The sequence below is a fragment of the Kogia breviceps genome, chromosome 16 (assembly GCF_026419965.1).
Source record: "Kogia breviceps isolate mKogBre1 chromosome 16, mKogBre1 haplotype 1, whole genome shotgun sequence".
In the NCBI taxonomy this organism is placed as follows: Eukaryota; Metazoa; Chordata; class Mammalia; order Artiodactyla; family Physeteridae; genus Kogia; species Kogia breviceps.
The window spans coordinates 70759312-70778621 of NC_081325.1; the positions used below are offsets into that span (position 1 = coordinate 70759312).

General features: G+C 40.8%; 1 protein-coding gene and 1 pseudogene across 3 annotated transcripts in view; one reads left to right on the top strand and one right to left on the bottom strand.

Moving 5' to 3' along the window:
• FGF14 (fibroblast growth factor 14) overlaps positions 1-19310 on the bottom strand; it is a 718038-nt gene that overhangs the window by 594062 nt on the left and 104666 nt on the right. The gene's annotated exons all lie outside the window — the stretch shown is intronic.
• Positions 13266-13971, top strand: LOC131743575 (small ribosomal subunit protein eS6-like; annotated as a pseudogene).

A 19310-nucleotide genomic window follows, 5' to 3' on the forward strand; every position in this document is an offset into this window, starting at 1 on the left:
GGATTTACGTCTTAAGCTTTGAGGCACGAAACTACAGCTATGAATTCAAAGTTCATGATTTGGTCTGTCTCAGACTTCCCTAGCAGAATTCTTTAACTGTAAAATGAACAATTCTATTAACACATCAAAACTTAAAAGGATTAGAGACAATTACATTTAAAGTAAATGGTAACAATTACAAGACAAAGACATTTTTAAATACAAAGAGTAATTTTAATGAGATCATTATGTTATCAGCTACTGGATTATTTTATTTAATGAAAGCGGGTGAAGAATGAATTTTCCACTATGCATCCAGGGCTATTCCTGTAATATCCAATAGATTTATCAAAATAATAAGAAAGTACAGATATACAAATATGGCCCATCTTACACATTTTGTGTTTCTTGTTCAAATGTAACAAGAATTTTTTGAGTATTGTTGGGTGTGTTGTGGGTACCAAACAGAAATGTTAGGAGAGGGGCCCTGCCTCTGATGACCTTAAGGCCTTGGGGAGATCACACACACACACACACACACACACACACACACACACACGTGCACACACGTGCACACACGTGCACACACACGCACGCGAGAGGGAGAGTTAACCCTATCTTTTATACTCAAAACTTCTGCCCCTATACCAAAAACACAAAAATAAAAAACAAGACCAGCCAGAAAAATTGTTCAAATCCTAGTGATTCTCAGCAATGTTTCCCACCCAAGATCTCTAAGTTCCGGCTGCAGCTGCTCTATTCCCATGTGATCGCGTTATCGCTGGTCAACTATTGCAACGACAACTGGTCACCTGTCTTTCTATATTTCAGGTACATTCCTGAGACACAAACAGTTCGGTCTCACTGACTTAAAACTTCGGGTAATTCCCCGCTGACTAGACAATAAAATCACAACTTATAACCGGATATAAAACACTCTTCATGGGCTCATCCTGCCTGTCCTTAAACCTAACCGACAGCTCCGCGGCATCCCCCGCTTCCAGAGCGCTCCCTCCCCGCATCTTCTTACAGTCAACCAGTTCTGCCAGCTTCTTTCATAGGCTGGGGTATTGGAGTGTTCTTCATTCTCTCTCTCTCTCTCCCTAAAATGGCCTTAAGTCTCTTCTCCAGCAAACTTGTATTCATCCTTGAAAACCCAGTTTCAATGCAAACTATTTGGTGAAGCTCCACCAAGCTACTTTTCGTGGATCTAGAAGCAATTTGTTCATTGTTGTAACACTTGTCACACTGCATTATAACACCAACATTACCCCTCTCCTTCCAGAGCTATACTGTGAGCGCCACGTGGGCAGCCATTCTGTCTTATCGTTGTATCCCCAGCACCAAACACAATTCGTGGCACATTTCAGAAGATGCTTAGTAATGTTAAAAAGAATGAATGAATGAATGAATATCAAAGTAAGTGCTTTAAAAGTTTACAGAAGGGACAATTCAATATGTTCTGGGGTGAACAGGAAATGCTACATTAAAATATATGTAAATAAAATGTCTGTCCATAACATGTTTTAAATGCACTTGAGTAAGGAATTATTCAGAAGCATGAATAATCATACTTTAACCCTTCGTAACTTCAGACTTTATTAAAATAGGATATACACTTATACTATCACACATGCTCTTTTTTTTTTTTTTGGCCTCACTCGCGGCATGCGGAACTTCCCCAGACAGGGGTCGAACCCGTGCCCCCTGTGATGGAACTGTGGAGTCTTAACCACTGGACCGCCAGGGAAGCCCGTACCATACGTGCTCTTTAATATACTGTAAGTGTCAAGTTGGAGGAAACTTAGGTTCAGAATTAATTTAAATTCTTGGGTTTAGAGAAACAGACATTCTTCTATCTGCATCATCATTGTCTAATTTTACAACCTGTAACAATTATAATATTTCAACAAATGAAGCCATCTTAATGCTATAATCTAGATTTTCACTTATATAAGCAGTATTTCCCTCCACTTCATTTGGAAATACTACCATTTTATTCCAGGATAAAACCTGCCTAGCATCTAATCCAAAATATTCTTACATAGCATATAGGTAGGATTGCCCAATTTAGGGGAAAAAAAATAAAAATAAGAAACCTACAGGATGCCCAGTTACTTTGAATTTCAGATAAATAATGATTTTTTTCTTAGTTTAAATCTGTCCCAATTTGAGGCATACTTATAAGTTATTTATTTACTTATTTATTTATCTGAAATTCACATTTAAACACATTTAAACATTTACTTATTTATTTATCTGAAATTCACATTTAAAATTCACATTTAAACAGGTGTCCTTTATTTTATTTGACAGCTCTACACGTAGCAGACAAGAAGACTAGGCAACAAATTGATGCTAGGAGGGCCTCAGATGACCAAAGAGTGCCATCTTAAAGACCAGCTTTGCTGGTAGCCCAGAGGAAACCTAAGGACCTCAGCCATCTCCTAGGCTGTATGTACGGCCTCAGAGAGAGCCGTCCTCACCCGTGTGCTGTGAGCATCAGGCTCCCAACAGGAAAGTCAGTTTGGGGAAGGCACAATCCAGGACTATGTCTGAGGGTAGTTTGTTTATTTTATAAAGGAGAGAAAAGATGATGTTCTTTGCAGAACTAACCTCGGAATTTTGTCCTGCTGCTGTCTTACAAGATCTCATTTTACAACTCTTGTAATCCGCCCGGCAATACTGATGATATACGAAAGGCCAACAGGTATATGAAAAGGTGCCCAACCTCACTGACCTTCAAAATGCAAATCAAAACCACAATGACATCATGAAATACCACGTCACACCTGTTAGGATGGCAATTATTTAAAAAAACAAAAGATAACAAGTGTTGGTGAGAATACGGAGCAAAGGGAACCATGGTAACACAGTTGGTGGGGACGTAAATTGATATGACCATTATGGAAAACAGTATGGAGGTTCCTCAACGAATTAAAAATAGAACTACTATATGATCCAACAATCCTACTTCTGGGTATTTGTCCAAAGGAATTAAAAGCAATATTTCAAAGAAATATCTGTACTCCCATGTTTATTGCAGCATTATGCACAATAGCCAAGATATGGAAACAATCTAAATGTCCAACAATGGATGGATTGATACAGAAAACATATACAATGGAATATCATCCAGCCTTTAAAGAGTAGGAAATCCTGCCCTTTGTGACGACATGCATGGACCTGGAAGACATTAGGCTAAATGAAATAAGCCAGACAAAGAAAGGTAAGTACCGTATGATCTCACTTACATATGGAATCTAAAAAAGTCAAACCCATAGAAGCAGAGAATAGGATGGTGATGGCCAGGGACTGAGGAGAGGTGGAAATAGGGAGGTAAATGTCAAAGGGCACAAAGTTCCAGTTATGCAATATAAATAAGTTCTGGAGACCGACTATACAGTATATGCCTATAGCTAGCCATACTCTATTATATACTTAAAATTTTCTAAGAAGATAGATTTTATGTTAGGTGTTCCTACCAATAACAATAATAATTATAATACCAGGGATGAGAGGAAACTTTGGGAAGTAAAGGATATGTCTGTGGCCTTGATGGTGGTGATAACACCATTAAATATGTATACATTAAACACGTACAGTTGTATACAACTGTATACAAACTCATCAGTTGTATACATTAAATATGTACAGTTCTTTTACATGCCAATCATTCCTCAATAAGTGGTATAAAAAAATTTAAGTCAATCAGCATTTCCTATAACCCAGGGGCTATTATGAGATTTTATATGTATCATTAATACCAATCCTCACAATATCCCGATCAGATATGTGTCATTATCTCTATTTTACAAATAAACTGAGATTAAATAATAATTTTTTTGCCCTAGGCCAAACAGTGAGGAGAGATGGGAATGAGACTCAAACCCAGGTCTGTCTGACGCACAACTAGTTGAGTATTTAATAATGATGCCGTATACTGACTTTTAGTACCTAGATCCTTCTAAAGGATTAAAGGAAATGCAAAAGCTCTCAAATGAGTTGATATACAGGTAAGTGGTCTCAGGATAGATAAGTTCCTAAGCAAGAATGCAAGTGTGTATGTATCTATGTGGGGTCACATACAGCTTTCTCTAAAAATTCTTCTCTGAAATCCAAGAGCTTTACAAAACCAAACCCTCGCCATTCCCCTTTCAGTATATTTGACGTTTCCTAGATGGCATATTACTCTCCTAAGAAGCTAGTACGTTTCCAAAAGGATCTACCTAACGGGTACGGGCAGGTAAATACAACAATAATCTGTCCATTTCTTCTCTGTTTGCCCAGGTACAAGAAATTGAAACGATCACGATACTCCAAGACTGAGCAGAGTGTTCATCTGAGCCACACCAAGTAACGTGATTACTGCTAAAGTAAAATTTGAAAATGATTGAAGTGACTTTTATGATCAGCCTTTTGGAAGTCATTCAAAAGTGCTGCAGCACTACTTCAAAGAAGATAATTCAAATGTCACTCTCTCTTCAGTGTTGTTTATCAGTAGTTGAGTATTAAATTGGGAAGCTTGATTTATGCTATGTAATGTAACTAGTATATAATTTAAACACGCATAATTAAGTCACTATTTGCATAAATGGAATAAACATAAGATTAAGTTTGGTAGTGAGGTGTTCATCTCCAGAGGAGTTCAGCCAGCCTGGGAAAGTATTTGGTAGAGAGTTTACAGAACAATATGGCTCTGAACCTTGACTCTGCTGCACACTGGACTCGCCTAAGGCAGCGGTCCCCAACTTTTGTGTTACTGGGGACCCGTTTTGGGGAAGACAGTTTTCCCGTGGACCGGGGTGGGGGTGGAGACAGCTCAGGCGGTGCCGTGAGCGCTGGGGAAGCGGGCAGATGAAGCTTCCCTCGCTCGCCCCGCTTGCCCGCCGCTCACCTCCGGCCGCGCGGCCCGGGTCCCCGGGGCCTGGGGACCCCTAACCTAAGGAGTTTTTAAGAAGACTGATGCCCAGGTCCCGCCCATGGAGATGCTTACAAAACTGCACTGAGGCGAAACTCGAACACTGGGTTTTTGAAGCTCCTCAAGCCATTCAAATAGGTGGCCCAGGTTGACCTCCCTGCTACAGAAGGGACTCAAGCACTGGGTGGAAGGCTGAGACAGGTGACATATCAGGACCCTTCCAACCCTGACAGTCTAAGTCTGACTGTAGCATGACCCATGCTACAACACAGTACTAGATTAGACCTGAAGTTTCTTTGGACGCGCAAACTCGGAATAAACTGCTTCAGTAACATTGTTTCCTGGGTGTAGTTTCCAAATACAAAGAGGGTGCTACAATTATTTACACCTCCTCCTTAGAGTATCCTATCTTCTCTAGATTACACATTGAAGAGATATTAAACATGAATAATTCAATCAAGTCAATTATTCAGTAGCTTCTGAGGATCTACCATCCGCACGACACTCCTCTAGGTACTGAATATTAAATAATGAGTTACTGACCTCACTGGAGTCTCAGATCTTACTGGAATTTACAATTTAATAGGCACAAATGGCTGTTAATACAAAAATAAGGCAAGTATGTTTGAAGTTTAAGTGCACGATAGTTCATTTAAGAGATTATGTCCAGTTGTGAAGGAGGGGTAACAGGCAGAAGTATTTTCTTATCGGTGCAAAATCCATACCTTATGTATTTTATTGAAGGAGAATAAATATCAAAGTAAAATTTTAAAGCTGTAGGTCAGACTTTAAGTATATCAACACGCAGGTGTGTCCGACTCTTTCACCTCCGTAAACATTTACCGAGAGGGATTTTGTTATGCAAAACCTCCTAGAGGTTTTTTAAATCAAGGGCTAAAGTGAAATCTTCTAAAGTAACACAGATCTATTGGTAGTTTAAATTCCCAATAACTTGAAACAATTGCATAAAAATAGCCAGCTAGCTAGTGAGACATGCTGATCCCACAGTATAAAGAACACGTGAGATATGAGAGAATGTCAATTAACAGACGTTTGCTGAATCCTATTGCGGAAAACTAAGCGTCCGCACACGAGAGTCTAGACAGGCAGAACAACGTACCAGAGCTGCAGTTACAGGAAGACTTGGACTAAGTAAATACATCGTCACTACTGGCCAGTCATTTGAGCTGACCGTACCCAGCAGAACTGGAAATGCAGAGAATGCCAGGAAAGGTCACTCACTCTGACAAAAACAATACCTCCGCTACCACAGCCACGCGGCCCAAGTGAAACCCACATCCACATGTGGTGTCGGTTAATCTCCACCGCTAGACCCGGGATCGGGATCGATCCAGAGGCAGATGCTCGGCAGGAGACGGGAGGAGGCTGGGCTCCGTGTCCCTAATTCCAGCACAGGGAACCGATCACAGCTGTGATCAAATCGGAGCCAGCAGACAGTGCTATACAGATAGTAAAATGTTTTAGCTAAAGGGATAAGACTTTGGAGTATATGCTAATGACTGGAAAGGCAGCTCTTTGACACGAATTATAATTCTTTAATGATAATGATGTAGAAGACTAAGCAAGGTTTTATCAATTTTAAAAAATCAAGTTAAATCTATCACATAAAATCTACCTTCTAAATGAAGCAAATTAAGGACCCGACCTTCAGATGATAAGACTGTTTATATGGGAAGCTATATTTGGAAGTATAAACTGTAGTTTCTATTTTAAGACTGTGTCCTCCAAATTCCAGTAATGAGAAATATTCACCTGAATTCCCTTCCATACAAGATAACCACTTCTTAGTTGAAGAAAACCCAACCTCAACTCAGCAAATAAAGTATCGATAAAAGCCCTCTGCTTTCTTTTTTCAATCCTGCTCCTTAAAAATATCAACAACAGACTGAAAACTATACACGTAAAACAAAAAAATCATAACCAAAGGAACAGTGTGCCCTAATGAATCTTCTTTCTTTATTGAGCTCAAACCCTACAGAAAAGAAAAAACTATTAATTCAGAAGCTGTAGTATCTAGAGTCCATTTTTCACACTGATTTGCAAATTCTAAGCAATAAGTCAGCTGGTTCTGCTGTCAATAAAAATGCCTGGCTGGCTTATTATTTTATTCAGCACTGGAGTCTGTTAAGGACCCTGTTCCAGGCTGTCTTCTCCTTTCCCTCTTTCTCTCCTCCGTCCTTCATTCATTCCTAAGTTTTCAGTTACCAGCCACACACGGATGATGCCAGCATGTGTGGCCCAGGCCTCTCTTCTGAGGAGTAGCTACAACTGCCCACAGTCTACAGCGCTCTTCTTTTTTTTTTTTTTTTTTTTTTGTGGTACGTGGGCCTCTCACTGTCGTGGCCTCTTCCATTGCGGAGCGCAGGCTCCGGACGCACAGGCTCAGCGGCCACGGCTCACGGGCCCAGCCGCTCTGCGGCATGTGGGATCTTCCCGGACCGGGGCACGAACCCATGTCCCCTGCATCGGCAGGCGGATTCTCAACCACTGCGTCACCAGGGAAGCCCGTACAGCGCTCTTGAAGATGTATTTTCCTCCTGCACAGCATCTTCTGGAAAGAACTCCCATTACGATATAATTCTAAATAAATAAAGTAAGTAAATACTAAAGGAAGCACAAAGTAACTTTTAGTGAAACTTCATTGCTCCTGGTATCATATTAAATATTCAACAGGAAACCAGTTAAATAATTAGTAGTTGGTTGACATTTTGAATCAAGTCATTTTCACTTGCTAGGTTCTCTAAACTATGTTTTCCCAGCACGTTGAAGTTTTGTGTTGTCCAGTGGTATTCCCAAGAAAAAGAAAAGGCTGTTTTCTGTTGTGACTGCCAAGTAACAAGTAGCCATCACAAGCCCAGTGGCTCCAGGTCTTAGAAACAGCGCCTGTCACCTGAGCCCTGGAGTGGGAAGTATGCGCGTGGGGTCCAACCTCTCTCCCAACCACCAAGACGGGATTCTCATTTACAAGCAGAGCGTTTCCTACAAGGCCCCTGAAAGAGGCAAATTCAAGCTAGACTTTAAATACTAGGTTATTTTTACTCCTAAAGAAAATAACTGAATGACAGAGCCTGAAGTAGTCAGGTAGGAACAAAGAAAGGGGCTACAATTTTCACAGATAATACAAAATTGGCAGGACAAGCTATTTATAGCTTTCACGGTATAAGCGGCATGTCCAGTAGCAAAACTAAGACTTAAATACACAATGGTGGGGGGATGGGTAGTGAAAGGAAATGAAAGCTCAGGAGCAAAATAAAGAGTTCAAAACTACAAATGAGATTCTTAAATCCAAAGAAGTTAAAAAAAAAAAAAGTTGGGCAGTGACTCTTAGCAGAACAATGATAGGAAAGGTTGCTTTAGAACATGTTTCACTCATTTATAACTAAGGTAAAAAGCCTCAGAACGGGAACAACCCACAAAATTTACCTCAACATTTTTTAGGTAATTATTGTTAGGTATAAGCAATTAAGGAAGATAACAATAAAAAATAAACTATACATATTACAAAAGCATATCAAATATTTCAAAATACTCATTTTGGTACATACAGATGACCAAGACTCAACTCTATAAGACACACAGGAAAGGCAGATACTGAAACATTCTCTCACAGATATTTGACAATGTTCTTTAGCTCAAGAAAAATCTATGAATCCAAAACTGTCTATTTGCAGCCAGTCCCACTCTGGGCAAAATACAAAATGTTTCAGGCTCCTTTAGGCCCTGAAGGCTTGTGAGTAAAGACCTGGTCAGGCCCATAAAGTACGAAAGGAGGCTCAGCAAGAACATGGATCTTACTGGGCCTCTAAATCTGCCTTCGTTCAACCTCTACTTGGACACTGTTTAAGAATTCGTTTACGTATCCTATAGTATTAACTATAGGTAAAACTTTAAAATATTATATTAATTAACAAAAAATGATAATTTTAGCATAGGTCACCCACTGGAAAACGTAGGAAAGAAACTAAAATTGTTTCTGAAAAGGAAATGGCGTGGAAGGAACTGATAAATAAATAAATGTCCATGTGGTGGGTATTCTGTTAGGTGCTTTATTTATATATTCTCCTTTAGTCACTACAAACACGTAAGGGAAGTATTGTCCCTCTACTACCAAAACCAAAAATAAGCTAACAAACAAAACCAACTCCGAGGTACAGAGAATTACAGCTACGATTCCAATCTTTATCTAACTCCAAAGTTCGCACACACACTGCTGTCCTTGTCAGTAAAAAAAAAAAACATAACGGCAACCAAAATTAGTTTTAAAATATACACCTATCTAACAGGAGTTGTCAAAGGAAGACAGTTAGAACACAGAAGCACTGAGTGGTCTTCAGACACAGGGGTCGCAGAACTAGCCACCTCAATCAATAGGGCTGGGGACACCTTGGCCAGCACAAGCCAGAAGAAGATAAAATCATCTGACTTGGACTCGTACCAGAAGATCCTTCTACAATAGGGAGGAGGACATAAAAAACTGAGGTTTTTCTATGCTTCCTGTTAAAGGGAAATACCCAGGCAAATCAAAATCCAGATTTTTAAATGTTTCATTTTTTAACACTATAATAATATCATCAAAAACCTCTATTAAAGTGGTTATTTGTACTCAGAGCTCTACTCCCCAGTTTAGATTGGAGATATCTAAATTAAGGACATTAAGAAAAATATTATTTTCAAGTAAATCAAACTTATTCTGAAGGCATTCATTCAGCAAATCCACAAGGCATCTGGAAGTATGTTTCACACCAGAGAATAAGGAAATAGCAAAGAGATATGCCTATGTTTGATTCACTTGTATATCACATGTACACCTACATAATGTGGAGATATATACACACATATGCATATGCACACACACACATGCACAGAGAATTCAATGGGCAAAAATTTACTATATGTTTCTGGATGTTAAATGTGCATATAGATTAAGGCAAAAGAACGCCAGCATGCTAACATGCTGTAACAATTCCACCTGCTCTTAAAGTTTGGGGGTCCAAATAAACAAGTTAGGGAGGTGAAGTAAAAATCATCTCATAACTGCACTCTTCCCTGGCAATGTAATTAAAAATAAAACATTTTTTTGTTATCAGAGAACAAGAAATTTAGCTCTGAAGGAAAAATGTATTATATCCCTTAAGATAATAAAACTGAGATCTTCCAAAGTTTTCAAACCAGGCCTTTCAGAGCCTTAGCTATGTCTCCTGAGCTGTATCTCCCCTTTGGGTATCTCACTAATGACAGCTACCAGAGAGGGAATATTGGCACTGCTCTGAGTTTAATACTCTGGTTCAAGTAAAGGTGAAGGGCTCTTCTCTTAATTCTCTAGTGCACAGCCAAGGCAGGGCTGCAATACTTAAATGTAAGGTAATTAAATATTTGGATATCACACAAAGGAAATCAACACAGACTATCATGGAACTGGATAATCTAGCATACAGTTTTCCTGTTTTCAGCTTGGAGTTCAGTACATGGATGCCTCCCTACTCAGCATCCCACCTGCCAAAAATGCCTAATTACATCTAGCAACCTAATATCCAAACCCAAGAGAAGTATTAAGGAGAGCATGAAGTTTCTTTTCCTATACAGTTAACTCCCACTTTCAGGGTTCAAGTTCATGTCTGAACCTTTCCACCTACGATTGGCCCTGAGAATGTCCACCTGCTGTAGGAAAGCCTCTGCACATTTACAGTGACAGGACTTTACTGGAGAATAGGGTGATTTTTTTTTTTTTTAACAAAGCAAAGTAAGATATAACAGGAGGGGTTTTTCTCTTACAACTTCAGATGACATTCATATCAAGGAATGTTTAAGTTTTGCATGAGATATTTAAGAGGTGAACCAGAGTAAATTTAAATATCAATAAAAGTAAGATGTGTAACTCACAGTGAATTGTGAGCCTCAGGGAATTAACATTAAAGTTAAGCAAACAAATTATATGTAAATACAGTATCATATTGTCAGTATATTAATGAAATGCCCATGCTTTGAACATAGATGAACATAGGTAAGAAGAGTCAGAGTAATATTTTAATCAGAGATAAATATATAAAAATTGCTCATTCCCTATATCTATAAAGTGTTTTATTTTCACAATGGCATTAATTTCCTTAAAGTGCTTATAAGTTTTATAAGGGTATTAATTTTTTTAAGTGCTTATAGGCTAAACTACAGTAAAAGTAGGCATTATTCATTAAATAAGTATACCCAGGGACTCCCTTGGGGGCACAGTGGTTAAGAATCCACCTGCCGATGCAGGGGACACGGGTTCAAGCCTTGGTCCGGGAAGATCCCACATGCCGTGGGGCAACTAAGCCCAAGCGCCAAAAGTACTGAGCTGGTGCTCTAGAGCCCGCCAGCCACAACTACTGGGCCCACGCACCACAACTACTGAAGCCTGCGCACCTCGAGCCCATGCTCCGCAACAAGAGAAGCCACTGCAAAGAGAAGCCCGCGCACCGCAACGAAAAGTAGCCCCTGCTCGCTGCAACTAGAGAAAGCCCACGCGCAGCAACAAAGACCCAATGCAGCCAAAAATTAAAAATAAATAAATTAAAAAAAAAAAAAGATAAGTATGCCCACTGAGAACCAAGTAAACAAATTTAAAAGTACAAAAAATGCACAAAGACCCCCAAGGGTATTGCTAGTCGGTTTTGTGGGAAAATAAACCAATTTCCAGTCATAACCTATTTTACAGTTGTTGCTACCTTCACTGTATTTTTCAACTTAAAAATGTACCCATAGAGTCTATCATACAGAGTGAAGTAAGTCAGAAAGAGAAAAACAAATACCGTATGCTAACACATACATATGGAATCTAAAAAAAAAAAAAAAAAAGAAAATGGTTCTGAAAAACCTAGGGGCAGGACAGGAATAAAGACACAGACATAGAGAATGGACTTGAGGACACAGGGAGGGGGAAAGGTAAGCTGGGACGAAGTGAGAGAGCGGCATGGACATATATACACTACCAAACGTAAAATAGATAGCTAGCGGGAAGCAGCCGCATAGCACAGGGAGACCAGCTCGGTGCTTTGTGACCACCTAGAGGGGTGGGATAGGGAGGGTGGGAGGGAGACGCAAGAGGGAGGAGATATGGGGATATATGTATATGTACGGCTGATTCACTCTGTTATAAAGCAGAAACTAACACACCGTTGTAAAGCAATTATACTCGAATAAAGATGTTTTAAAAAAATGTACCCCATTTACCATGAAATGCCATCTAAGGACAGCTATGGACTCTTCATCCTCTTTGGAACACTCCAGCCCAAATCCATCCCTCATTTGGTCCAACAAGCAGAGTCTCCTGACATAACTGGCAGTGGCAAAGGGAAAACGAAATGGGAGAGAAAAGGGGGAGGAGGGTGAATGAGTGTGTCCCGTCCATCTCTGTCAGTATTGCTTCCTTAGCTCCGGCACCGACCATCCCCAGCAACTCTTCCACCGTTCTCTAACCTTCCACATCCCCCCTACTCCGCCTAGAAAGACTAAGATACCATATATTTGGAGGTAACAAAACTAACTTCTAAGTTACCTAAATGGCCTACTTATTTGAGAGAAGTTTAAAGTGCTAGTTAGACTGTACCAATCCATAAAGTCCAACGCCAAGGTGCCTGACTAGTAAGCCTGATATAGGAAGTAGACACACCTTACTGTTCAGCCATGCCATCCTCTGCTGCCGATCTCAGCATCTAGTTTTATTTCTTTTCAAAAATCTAATGGCATTTATTGAGACTAGTTTCCAAGTTTTACATCACTTGATAAAAGGCACTGACACAGCAGAAAGGTTTCCCTGATAGACCCCGTGGGGCTCAGTGCTTAACACAGAGGAAGAGACTTCCTTCCTTGGACTGTATGTAGGCCCCTGCTGTGACCGGAGGGACAACAGTAGGGTCATTATGTGTACCCAGGACCATGAAGCTGCCACACTAAAGGCCTTTGCCTTGGCTACTGTTTCTTCACGTTCGAGCTGACCTCTAACAAGGATGGTGCTAGTTAAACTTAACACTGGTTGATGTGGTCGGGTAGGCGGAGCACTGTTCCATGAGACACAGTGCGCTAAGCGGTGGTCTCAGAAGTAGACACCGTCACAGACACATTGAACCGTTATCACTTGTTAGCGCTCATTACGGCCCGTGAGGCTGCAGCGGGGCTGGGCCATGACCTTTAAAGTAAGAATGTATTTGTGGTAGGTTTCCTTATGCTAATTTGCTATGATTTCATTATTTTGGTATAGAAAATTATGCTGGTGGTAACCTACACACATGGACCCGAGGGTGTTTTTCAGCTCAAGTCACTGGAAAATGAGTGAAGTTTCTGTGTAATGGAATGGGAGGTGTATGTTGGCATGAATGAAGGAGAAACCTTCATTCGTACCTTTTCTGAGAAGCGTATGGCCATGGAAGTTGCTGCTGACGCTCTGGGTGAAGAATGGAAGGGTTATGTGGTCCACATCAGTGGTGGAAATGACAAACAGGGTTTCCCCATGAAGCAGAGTGTCTTGACCCATGGATGGGTCCACCTGCTACCGAGTAAGGGGCATTCCTGTTACAGACCAAGGAGGACTGGAGAAAGAAAGCGCAAATCTGTACAGGGTTGCATTGTGGAGGCCAATCTGAGCATTCTCAATTTGGTCATCGCAAAAAAAAGGGGAGAAGGATATTCCTGGGCTCACGGATACTACGGAGCCTCGTCGCCTGGGGCCCAAAAGAGCTAGCAGAACCCACAAAGTTTTCAGTCTCTCTGAAGAAGATGACGTCCACCAGTATGTTGTGAGAAAGCCCCTAAACAAAGAACGTAAGAAACCTAGGACCAAAGCACCCAAGATTCAGCGTCTTGTTACTCCACGCGTTCTGCAACGCACACGTTGGTGTATTGCTCTGAAGAAACAGTGTACTAAGAAAAATAAAGAAGAGGCTGCAGAATATGCTAAACTTTTGGCCAAGAGAATGAAGGAGGACAAAGAAAATCGCCAGGAACAGATTGCCAAGAGACGGAGGCTGTCCTCTCTGAGAGCTTCTGCTTCTAAGTCTGAGTCCAGTCAAAAATGAGATGTTCTGGGCTTCCCTGGTGGCGCAGTGGTTGAGAGTCCGCCTGCCGATGCGGGAGACACGGGTTCGTGCCCTGGTCCGGGAAGATCCCACATGCCGCGGAGCAACTGGGCCCGTGGACCATGGCCGCTGGGCCTGCGCGTCCGGAGCCTGTGCTCCGCAACGGGAGAGGCCACAGCAGTGAGAGGCCCGCATACAGCAAAAAAAAAAAAAAAAAAAAAAAAATGAGATGTTCTAAGAGTAACAAATAAATTAGATCAGACATCACGAAAAAAATATATATATACAACAATATTTAAAAGTATTTCTACCAATTATAAATTTAAAGGAATACAAGAAAGAAAGGGCCAAAGATCCGTCTTATGTTAAAATTGTAACAGTGAAAGCAAAAGCATAGTTAGGCAAAAAAAACTGTTACCAAGATTCACAGAGGTAACTCCTCCTTCTGCTTTGAGTAATAAAAATAAGAGAGCAAGATTATGATGCACTGAGCGAGCTGAATGACCCTAATTTCCTTTTCTGAAGGCTCTCACAAATATTAGCGGTCACCAAGACACTGAGTAAGCAAGTGTATGTATAGCTGTGGCAGTCTGTATGACGCAACTTGGACTGTGGCATCTTTAGATGCACATTTTTTTATTCAAAACGATGTTAATGCAACAACATTCAGACCCTTACCTCTGTAGCATTCAGACCTTTTTCACTGTGCAGCTGTCTGTTGCTTTTACACTAATTGACACCCCCCAAAAAGTTGTTAAATCACTCACTCACTACCCACTGAAATGACAGAATTCAGGTTTATGCTGCTAATTTGCTCCCAGCACAGGGTGTCTACAACTGTTATCACCACCTAAAATGAATCCCTTCCCGTACTTGTATGAATTATGCTTGTGACCCTATAAATGTGCATTTTATAAACTTATAAACTAAGATCTCTAACAAGGATCCCAGTTCTAAATCAAAAAAAATTGAAACTGCTGCTTATAAAGCATTACTAGTTATGTATTTGTAAAGTTTAAATGGCCATTGAGAATTGAATTAGTGCTCCTGTTTTAACAAGTGATATCCTTAAAATATTATTTTATAAATTGTGTGGCATTCTTAAGTGTTCAGATAACCGAGAAATAGATAATGACCCCCTAAAACAATTCAAATTTTATAACAGAAAGGAGCAGAAAATCAAAATCCATTTCCAAAAGTTGTGCTTTCAGCAAATTGTTCCTTAATGCACCTCTCCACTAAGCAACGGTCATCAAGGGTTACTCATAGATCTGCTGCTCACGCCAGAGCAGTTTATCAGGATTCTCGTGTAAGAAATTGTGGTTCAAACTGCTGGAGATTTCCCTGTAGCCAAATAGCCTGTGACACTTTCAGTCCAGCGATGTTTCGCTAGAAACCATCATCTTACTGGGAAATTAACTGCTGCCCCAAGTACCTTAGGTGCTACAAACGAAGTTGCTGTGTCTTCCCACTCCAGAAACATTCTCTAGTTCACTAAGTTTCACCACATCCGGTCTAACTCCTCTGCCAGGCTTTTGGACTCCAAATTCTGATTCCTCTAATCCCCAAACATAAGATTCCATTAACGTTCCCCAAATCCCCAGCCATGAACCTTTCAGCCTTTGACTTTCACTCACGGTTGCTCCGGTTGCCAAGAATATACTTATCTCTCCTGCCAAATGAAACACGCTTTCAAAGGTCAGCTCAGGTTACACTTCTCGACAAGATTTCCCTTTCTTCCCGGCTCATCTTTGATGGGTCTCCTACAGACGACCCGCGGCCGTCCATCGTTCAAGGCTCTCTCATGACTGGTGTTCTCTTGTACACTGAGCCTAAGTACTTTGGGGCCAGAGACCAAATCCTTATGGAATGTTTTCAATCTCTCCCGGTAACTAACATGGAACTTACCACAAATAGTTACTTAATAAATACTCATAGGTTTATTGTATAGATTGTATACTGTCTGTCTTCTCAAAACCTCAGGATCATTTTTCTAGATGATTTCCAAATAACTTTTTCTCTATGCTAAGTGCATCTTTGGAACAAGAAAAGACAGTCCTGAAGAAACCAGAAAGGGAAGAAAAGGTTGCCGTGCAGAAACAGATTTAAGGACCAACTTATCCGTGGGATTTCTGCTCTGTCTCCTAAGAGCTTCTGACTCAGACTATCTTCACGAGGATATCTGCATTGCAGACAACCTTTCACTCTAAACATAGTGCTTCCAGGTTAGAGGGCGATTCCCCCACCCCCACCCCAGGATAATAAAGGCCATGGCTCCCTGCGGGGCCAAGGTTGGGCAGTTTTGAAAGACGTTCCTTCAAAGAAGGGGGATTCCCTAAACTCAGAGGTCCTCAGCTGTGACACAAATCCATTGTGCGCTGGCATCCACCTCGGCTACTCAGCACTGCCCCTGGGAGACGTCAGGACCAGGGAAACAAGAACGTGGCGCCTGCTGTGCCCTGAGTGATCCAGTCCTTTCTCTCTTCTGACCCAGGAGCCTCCGTCCTCAGCCAGCATCTCTGTAACTGGGCCGGGTCGGCTTGCGAACCCCTTGTAGTTTCAGGCAACTTTGGGATGTTAACTAAAAGTGGGTGTGTTCAATTAGGAGTTTGTAGTTTACAAAAGAAAACAGAAGTTACCGCATGGAAGTCTACACATCTCACGTGCGATGGTATAGGTGGATCTCAAAAACAACAACGTGTAGAGTGAAAAAGGCAAACTCAAGGACGTGAGGACTCCGGCATCTGATGATCTGAGGCTCTCGTACAGGCTAAGGTAAAGTCAGAGAGCAGAACGGTGGCTGCCTCTCACAGAAGCCACGGGTGGGAACTGAAGCGAACTGAGAATGAGGTTTCTGGGTGATGAGAATACTCTGTATCTTAAATGCGGTGTCTGGCATAGTCAAAAGACATCAAACTCTACAGTTAAGAGCTGTGCATTTTAATGTATGTAAATTACACTCAATAAAAAAGCATTACAAATTCTAAATATCTGAACACGTTGCAGACACTGAATATGTTGCATTCCCCTTTAGTTTCAGGATATAATGATTCACAGAAACACTGAGACGACCCCAGCCACTTTCACATACACGCTTTGAACACAGTCTTGAGGGCGGTAGCTGCAATGCAGGAGCTGAAGAGCATGTCTCTGAAGAAAGACTGCTCGGTTTTCAACCAGTGGCTGGGTGCCATCAGGCACATTCCTTAACCTCTTCATGCCTGGGTGCCATCCTTTTTCAGATAAATATAAGGAAAGTTCCTACATATGGTTTTTGAGGACTAAATTCGGTAATACAGATAAAGTATCTAGTACATAGAAAGCATCCTATAAAGCTAGTTTTTTATTATTACTTAGAGCATAAATACTAATACAGGATTCAGAATAATTCCGGATATTTCTGTTCAAGTAGAAGAGCAATAAGTCTTTTAAAATCTAGTAAGTTTAAAGGCACTCATTAGTGGGACTATTAGGTAGAATAATTATAATAATATCCCCAAATTATTTAATTATATAACCTACTAAAGCAACAGATCCACATCACAGTTTTTTTAACATGTTATTTGAAGCACAGAAAGAAAAATTTAAGTCAGATAAATGCTACTTTGGGTAAGTGTCTCTAGTTCAGACAGATGTGTCCCATTTACTGTCTCACAACTACATTGTTAGCATTTTTTGCCTTTTTCCCCTAATGTAATACATGTAAAAGTTGAAAAGCTAGTTGAATACTAATCCCAGCGTTGCCTGAAGAGTTAAATTGATGACAAACCTTTTGACAGACACAACTAAAGGAAAGACGCGAGAGGACAAAATCTCGAGTATGACGACAGCACACAGACAAGGAGAGCGGGACGGGGGGGGGGGGGGGGCAATCCTCAGTGATGGAAAACAGAGTAGCAGGACTGCACAGTTCTGCAGATCAGGCCACACGCCACCTGTAGCACGCACGTCAGGGGTTCACGGCCCCACGAAAAGGCGCGTGTGCCGCAGGTGGACCAGAGCCACCGGAGGAGCACCGTGTTCTTTAAGATGATTCCCAAGATTTTAAAAGGAAATCTAATGAGGAAAGATAAACAATAAACAATCACGATCCCCCCAATTCCTATCTTTTTCAAATTTATTTATTTTTAAATTTGTTACCGTACCGTTAAAATATTTCTAACATTTAGTATCCATTCTATTATTTCCAATATTTTATATTTATTATTATATATCTGATGTATGAGGAATTTTATGTCACTTAATTGGCGTATGAGTGGAAAGTTTACATGTACAAGAAAAAATAATTACGAACATGTTGCGGCAGAATGATGATAACTGCTGAGTGTTTAATTCGGAAAGTGATTCAGGCCTCCTAGCAAACAGAGCCCTTTCTTTGCTTACAAGCAGTAACACCTGGGGTACAACAGAAACACAACCAAAAAACATGAGTTTCAGACTCTGAAGGAAGTGTTTGTTTAAGAAAAAAACAGAAACCCTACAAATGTTTTCATCTTCGAGCCTCTTCTTATTTTCACATCTCTGCTTTTTTAAACTACGACAGTGGTATGCCACGTGCTGCGCACAGGAAGTGGAAAGAATAGAGATGACAGTCTGTCCCAAACTACACCTTATCTAGCAGCATTACAGAAGAGGCTAGCTTCCCCACCCCTCAGTGATCCACTGTCATTGCGCAGACAACAAGATGTTACAGGGGGAAGAAGGCGTTTTCATTACAACTACATTCATTGCTACCCAAGAAGCAGCTGCACAAACTTACATATGTAAATTCAGTACAGTTCACACTTCCTTCTCTTTTCTTGCCAGACCTGAATAATCTGAAAAATTGGCTTTTAATTGTATTATTTGACTCCTCAAATGGAACAAAGTATTGCACACAAATCATCGACTATCAACAAAGAACTGTATATCATTTAAAACAAAAAAAACCTTTGACTTACCTTTATTGTAAGGCATTTTTTTAATCCCTACGGACTTTCAGGTTTGGAGTCAAGAAAACAAACCCTTTATCCCAGAGCAATTCTCCTAGAACCGCCTACTTAAATTACGATCTAGAAGGAGAAACTTGTCAAAGTTTTCTACTTGCTATTAAAAGTTACCACAGCCCCTCGAATACAAACAGTCTGGAGAGAGTCAAGTTTTTGCTCCGTGCTTTGAGGAGACAGGAGCGGTCTACTGGCGAATGGTCAGTGGCTCAGCATCAAAAGGAAGGGTCCAAATCAAAACCCTGCGGTCAGAACATCCTAGACACCTCCCTCTTTTCCCTTCCCAAATTCAAACTGGCCACTGAGATAGAGGGACTCCACTTCCTCTCCAGCCCCTGTCACTGCCTTACTTTTGGC